General features: G+C 38.9%; 1 pseudogene; it reads right to left on the reverse strand.

Annotated features, from left to right (window-relative positions):
* Nucleotides 1-530: 530 nt before the first annotated feature.
* Nucleotides 531-1,952, reverse strand: LOC101570643 (annotated as a pseudogene).
* Nucleotides 1,953-7,106: the final 5,154 nt, after the last annotated feature.

Raw genomic sequence — 7,106 nt, forward strand, 5'->3', positions numbered from 1 at the left:
AGGTTATATTATATGATTCCATCTACATAACATTCTCAAAATGACAAAAGTATATATAGAGGAAACTTTTTATTATTTATTTATTTACTTTTAGCTCTCAGATCTGAAAAATGTCTTTATTTTTTAGAAAATCAATTCCAGGAAGGTTATAAAACAATACCAGAGGCCATAGGTGCAGAAGTGGATGTGGTCAGTCATTCAAAGCATTCAAGTAAGAATTTGGCAATATAAATATCCAAAAAGCATGAGTTGGGTATTCCAAACAAAACGTGTAAGCCATTTCTAACTAACTTGAGCACTTCCTAGACAGGGAGGAAACAGTTAACATTTGAAGTCCTCAAAGTGTTTTTCTTGGTTAATTACATTAGAGGGATTGTTCACCTTTGGTCAAAATCAAATTCTTTTAAACATGGATAAAGCATTGCATAGGGCCGCTGTTAAAACAGACAACATCTTGTAAGTTAATTCTGATATAACGTATTCCAACAAAGCTTAGAAAATAAATATGTCAAGGCGGCTTTGGACTAAATTTAATAGTCCTCTCTTCTGCTGACAACTTCTTTACAAGTTGGATGCAGCAGGATGGTGTGTTCAAACTGCGCTGTGTATGACCTTTTAATGTCACATAGTGGTGGGTATGGGCCTACGATGCCCAAGCCACACAGATTGTTCAGTGCCATCAGGTATTTACTTTCTCCTAGGTGATCAAGCCATTGGTGGCAGAAGGCAAGTGTACCTAAGTTTTCATTGATGACATTTAACAAGCGTTTTGTTCTTGGAAGCCTTATTGGCACATGTTCAACATCAAAATTTTATATGTAATGTGAGCACTCCATGTCGTCATGAACAGCATCTTTTCCTGTACTACCAAAAGTTTCAATGGCATTCACTTCCCCTTCCTCCATTTGTGTCACCTGCCTGCCCTTCATGATGGGCACAGTCTTCCCTGCATGTATTCTGTATGGCCTAATTGAGTGTCCGTTCAGTTTACAGATCGGCTGTGTCTTCCTGTCAATTTCTACTTCACAGGATTCCGTTACCTCCTGGATGGCTCACCCACATCACACAGACAGACATCAACGGCAGCACACTTCATTTCACTATTAGTGGCATCTTTTACAGCTTTTCATAACATATCATATTTGGGATTAAAAGTGGCAGCAAAAGCACAGCCAATGATCCTACCACTTATATGTGTTTCAAAGACGATCTTACAGATGTTACCGTACTGTAACACTGTGGCATCACCTGTGTTGCCTGTGTAGTGAGCGGCACAGTCATTGAGAGAACACCTAGTGGGAAAGGCCAGGTCTGCATTCTCGTTTACAAGCCTGAGAAAACAGTCTTCCAACTTCTCACAGATTTCTATCATTGCTGTCCTGGGCTTGACCAAGCTCATAATGCGTTTTCTAATTTGTCCATGTGCTTCTGCAGCTTCTCAAGAATCCTTCCAGATCTCTTCGCTAGCCTGATCTAACACTTTCTTTTCTTCACTTGTAGTTCTCCAAGCAGCTGTTTGCACATCCTGCGTGGGTGGGTACTCACACTCCTGCCCCTTGGGGAACAAGCCGCTAGGGTACAAGTCACAGATTGGCACTGAGGGAGGGTCTGTCTAAACTTTTGATCTTCCCCCTCCCCCTCCCCTCCCCCTCCCTCCCCCTCCTCCTCCTCTTCCTTCTCCTCCTTCTCCTCCATCACTATCTCCTTCATCCTCATCTCTCTCTCTCCTCCAGCGCTTGTCTTTCCAACTGTTTTTGCTACCTCGTCTATGGAGGTTCCTGATTCTTTTGCAGGTTCTTGCTGCCCTGCAACAGCCCTTCACTCTTCTTCTTCCACTTCTTTTTCTTGATTGCTTCCTCTGCTGTAGAAGCAGCTCCCTCCTCCCTGTCGTTGGGGTTCAGGTCACCGTTCAGGTGGCTCCCGGAGGCCTCTGCCTCCTCCACGCCTGCCATGATGCCAGACTAAAGGAAACCTTTTAGCGGTTGCCAGAGATAAAGAGAGAGGACATGGCTATAGGGCAGCGTGAAGGTTGTTTAGTGATAGTAGAGCTTTTTTCTTTTTTAGTTTGTGATGGTAATTACATAAATCCACATGTAGGAAAATATTTCATGAAACAATACACATAACAAAGGAATGAAGGCAAAAAGCTTGTGAAATGTGAGTAAAGCCTGACACTGCGTTAACTGTGCTGTCCCTGCGTTAATTCCCTGGTTTTACTAAAGTAAGATAAATATGCAAATGTGCCTATGATCTGGGCGATATATTTACCAGATGAAGTATTTTTGGAATCTTTTATGAGCATTTGAATAAGTACTTCAAAATAATAAGTTTTTTTTTTAAATTATGAGATAAAAATAGTTGCTTTAGAAAGTAGAAGGCTATATTAAACCTAGCATCATAATACCTCCTTAACATTCCAGGAAGTTTTTGGCTTTGGAAGGTACAAGTGCTACATTTTAGACATGGTTTGAGTTTTACCACCAAGTGTTCCTGTATCTGAATGCCATCCTCCGTGCAGAGTTATTAAGCAGTGGAGTCTAGTGGGAAGTCATGTCATGGGAGGGATTAAAGACAAAGAGCTTATGCCGTGAGAGGGACTGAGGACAGTCTCTCTCTCTCTCTCTCTCTCTCTCTCTCTCTCTCTCTCTCTCTTTCTCTCTCTCTCTCTTTCTCTCTGTCTCTCTTTACAGAATCGGGGATCAAACTCATGCCCTTGCGCTTGCCAGGGAAGTGCTTATTCCACTGAGCTATCTCCCCAGCCCCAGGACAGTCTCTCAATGTCCTAAGAGAGAAAGACTCCAGAGTTAATTCTTCTGAAACCAAGTTGTTATAAAAGCAGAAGGTTGACCCATGATTTGCTGCTGTACTTCCTTTCTGGTGACACAATTTCTTCCTCTGACACGTGTGGCCACTATTATGACACCATGTGTGGAGAGATATTCTCTTCAGAATTCATCTGGTGCTGTGACCTTGAACCTCCATAACTATGAACCCAATAAATCACTTTCGTTATAAAGTTGTCCCATCTCAGGTATTTTGCTATCATAACAGAGTTATACAAGAGTATAGTCATTAAAATTTTAATAGTAAATTATCAGAAAATTCATTTACAAGAACTTATATCTAAAGTTTTCATAAATGCTTCATGTTTCTATAGTAGGAAAGTCAAATGTTGCTAAACATGAAAGATAGTTAAACGAGCATTCTTGAGAAAGATACAGACACATACATATGTTTTTAATTTTTATTTTAGGGAAGGGTCTACAAGGTGTTCAGGGTCTCACTAGATCAGACTCATAGTGATCTACCTCTTTACAGCCTCCCAAGAACTGGAATTACAGGGTGCACCAGGATGCCCCATCTCAATTGCCTCTCAGTGTGCCCCGGGGGTGTGGCCAGCACAGCAAGCCCAGGGATTGAACCCCCAGCCTCTGAACCTCCTTACAGGTGCTTTAATCTGCTGAGCTATTTGGCCAGCCCCACATACACATTTTTAATAAGTAAATATGTACCAACTCACTGTTATTGGAAAATCATTACTTTGGAGATAATACATAAATAAAATGAATAAATTTATAATTTTGAGGCATGTAATGATATGTGAGAAGGAAGTGATACAGCATATGAAAGTAAAGACATTAAATATTTAAGACTAAGAAGTATCAGAGGTAATTTTATGGAAATTATATTTGATCTAAGCTTACAATAGGAAGAATTTAGATAAATACAGATGATAAGGAGATGTTTGGTCTTGAAAAACTAAGTGGAAAAGCATAAGAAAAGTAGCAGAAGTAGTCAAATGTGGTGGTGCATGACTATAATTCTAGCACTCTGGGAGCTGGAGCCAGTAGGAATCTGAGTCTGAGGTTAGCCTTGGCCACTTTATGAGATACTGTGACAAAAATTTTAAAAAGTGGGAAGAAGATTGGTGATGTAGCTCTGTGCAAAAGTCAAAGAGGAGGTGGAGGAGGAAGAAGAGGAGAGAAAGAAACAAAAATAAAATGCAAAATCTAAAAAACACAAGCTAGGATGGTACAACAGGAAAGACATAATAAATGTAAGAACAGGACAGTATTATGAAGTAGAAGACAATAAATAACAGCCTGATTGTGGTGGACTCCAAAAGCAAAATCAGAGTTTCTATGATGTAAAACATTGAGGGGCTACCCTCATATTGTTCAGTTCTCAAATTCTGACAAACTTGGACAGACTCAGAGCTAACATATTTGGAGAGTGATTTGAGAAGTTTATCAAATTGTACTTTAAATTTTTTATAGTTAAACAGGGCTGGGGAGATAGCTCAGCAGTTTAAGCGCCTGTCTGACAAGCCAAGGACCTGGTACCACATGACATGCTGGCTCTGGGCACTGAGCTGGCCATGGAAATCAGGTGTGGTGGCACATGCCTGCAATCCCAGTGGTGGGGAGGCTAAGACAGGAGGATCCTATGAGTCCGAGCTACATAGCGAGCCTCTGTACTAAATAAATAAAAAAGATTAATATACATATACATACATATGTATATTAATGTATTTCATACAGGGTCTCGTTACACAGCTCAGACTTGTAATGTTCCTTCTGTCTTCAGCCTCCACAGCACTGGGATTATAGGCATGTGCCGCTACTCCAGGACTGGGTCACTGGCTCAGCACGCCCCAGGGGTGAAGCCAGCTTGGCATGCAGGACTGGAGATAGAACTCTGGTCCCTGAACTTGCCCAAGCAGGTGCTTAGTCCACTGAGCTATCTCACTGGCCCTAAAAATTTTTTTTTAAATTTTATACTGAAACAATTAAAAGGAGTTGACACCTAGACAGAAAAAATTATCTCAGGCTTTCACAGAGAGCAAATTGGCCAAGCAATGGCTGTGACTCATCCACGTGGCTGACACTGACAAAGATCTACAAACTATAGTACAGGGTTTCAGTGTAAATCCTGAGGGGATTGAACTGACCTTGTCAGATACAAAAGTTACATTTTCAGTTATATAGGCCTTGCTTTAACTTGGTCTTAACCATCTAGCAGAAAAGTGTAACCATGAGGTATAAAAAGTAGTGCCATATTAATATGATGAGCTGTAAAAGGCTCAAGTCAACAACTTCTGACAATTGCCAGTTCTGCTAATAACCCACTACTATTATGGACTAATGGACTATATTGGGTTATTTTGCTGAATTCAAGTACCTATAATCTTTAGACTGACTCAAGTATGAATAGGTCCTTTAAAGACACCCATCTCTGACAAAACAAAACAAAAAAGGGGGATATAAATAAAGGATCATTTTGTAGTGAAAAAAATATATGTATATATAAGATAGGATAGATATACAGCTACTTTCTCTTAGTTCAATGAGAAGAAAGTTTTGTACTAAGTTGTTTAGACAAGATATCATGTCTGCATCTTGTCCTCTGAATAACTACTATGAAGACAACAATATGCAATGTTTTAATTATTGTAACTGTCCTGCTCACCTGTTTTAAAACTGTTTCATTGCTATTTTATCTTTTTTCTCATTAAAATGAATAAAAGAGAAAATAGAAGGAGTTGAAGAAAGGCTTACAAAAACAGTAAAATTTGGAAAAACTATTTAAAGACATAGCTTAAAAATGTTCCCTGAGGGGACTGGGGAGATGGCACAGAAGGAAAAGTGCTTCCTTGGCAAGTGCAAGGGCCTGAGTTCAATCCCTATTTCCACCAAAAAAAAAAAAAAAAAAAGTTCCCTGAGCACTATACATTAAAAAACTATACATTAAAGTGTTCCCATAATAGTAAATTTCATCTACATTATAGTCATAGTAGCACAACAACAGATAAGCATGATAAATTAATACCTATAGTAAAAATAAAACTATAACTCTCATAAAATTATTCCTTAAGTTTTAAATGGTAATACAAACCTTTTAGGAATAGTAGAATTTTACATCACATAACAAACAAAATTTCCATGAAAATAGGAAATAGTACTGAATTGAAAGACCATACAGAAAAGAAATTCAGACTCAACAAATTTTCTACCAATAGAAACAAAGATGTTATTTTCAGGAACAAAAATGTTTTGGTAGTCAAGCTGATCCTGTGATATTTTACAACTATTAAGCTAAATATACCTAAACATTTTCACTGCTACAAGACAGGAAGTAAAAGAAAAAAAAAAAACAGTAAGTTGCATTTTAAGTCAATTTAATTTATAGGATGATATATGGATCAAAATTGTTCTGGAGGGGAAATTCACATGCTTCCTGTTTACTTAACAATATTCTTTTCTCTTTCTCACATCAAAGAACAATTACCTTTATCTAAGCACCATCAATTTCACCTCGTTCTTAAAGAAAATAAACTTGTATTCAAAAGTCATAGTGTTCCTCGATTAACTTTTGTGCAAAACTTGACCATATGCATATCCAGTTCCCTTAAATAGTCTCAAAGCATTTGTACGTATTTTATATACATGTTCCACTTGTTATTTTTCACAAATTTGGCTAAATCTTCCTTAAAATGATGCTCAATCTTGGGGATTTGACTGACCTTGTCAGATCCAAGGGCTGCAACTCTTGTTGCATAGGTCTTGCTTTGTCTTGGTCTGGGCCATCCAGCGGAGAAGTACAAAAATGATGTATAAGAGGTAAGGCCATGGTGTTTTGTTGAGCTGTAGGGGACTTAGGTCAACAATTTCTGACATTGCCAGTGAAGTGGAAGACCCAATACTATTATGGACTACTGGACTCTTAGAATATTTTGCTGAGTTAACACATCTATAATATTCAAATGACGGAACTGAACAAAAAGGGGGATGCAGATGAATGTCTATTTTGTATCTGTGTGTTCAAAATGGTTAGGATAGATATAGTTACATTCTCTTAATGAATAGAGGAATTTGTTCTAGTAGTGTTTGTAAATAGGATATCATGTCCGCATCTTGTACAGCAAATTACCACTGGGAAGAGAGTATGCAATGTGTTAATTATTGGACCTGTGATGGGGCTGGTGAGATGGCTCAGTGGTCTAAAGCACCTACTTAGAACAGGCTTAGCAAAGCACAGGGACCACGGTTCAATTCCCCAGCACCACATGCCAGCCAGCCCTGCCCCCTGGTGGGCTGAGCTGGCCA

This window comes from Octodon degus, unplaced genomic scaffold, assembly GCF_000260255.1.
Source record: "Octodon degus isolate 3935 unplaced genomic scaffold, OctDeg1.0 scaffold00256, whole genome shotgun sequence".
Taxonomy (NCBI): Eukaryota; Metazoa; Chordata; class Mammalia; order Rodentia; family Octodontidae; genus Octodon; species Octodon degus.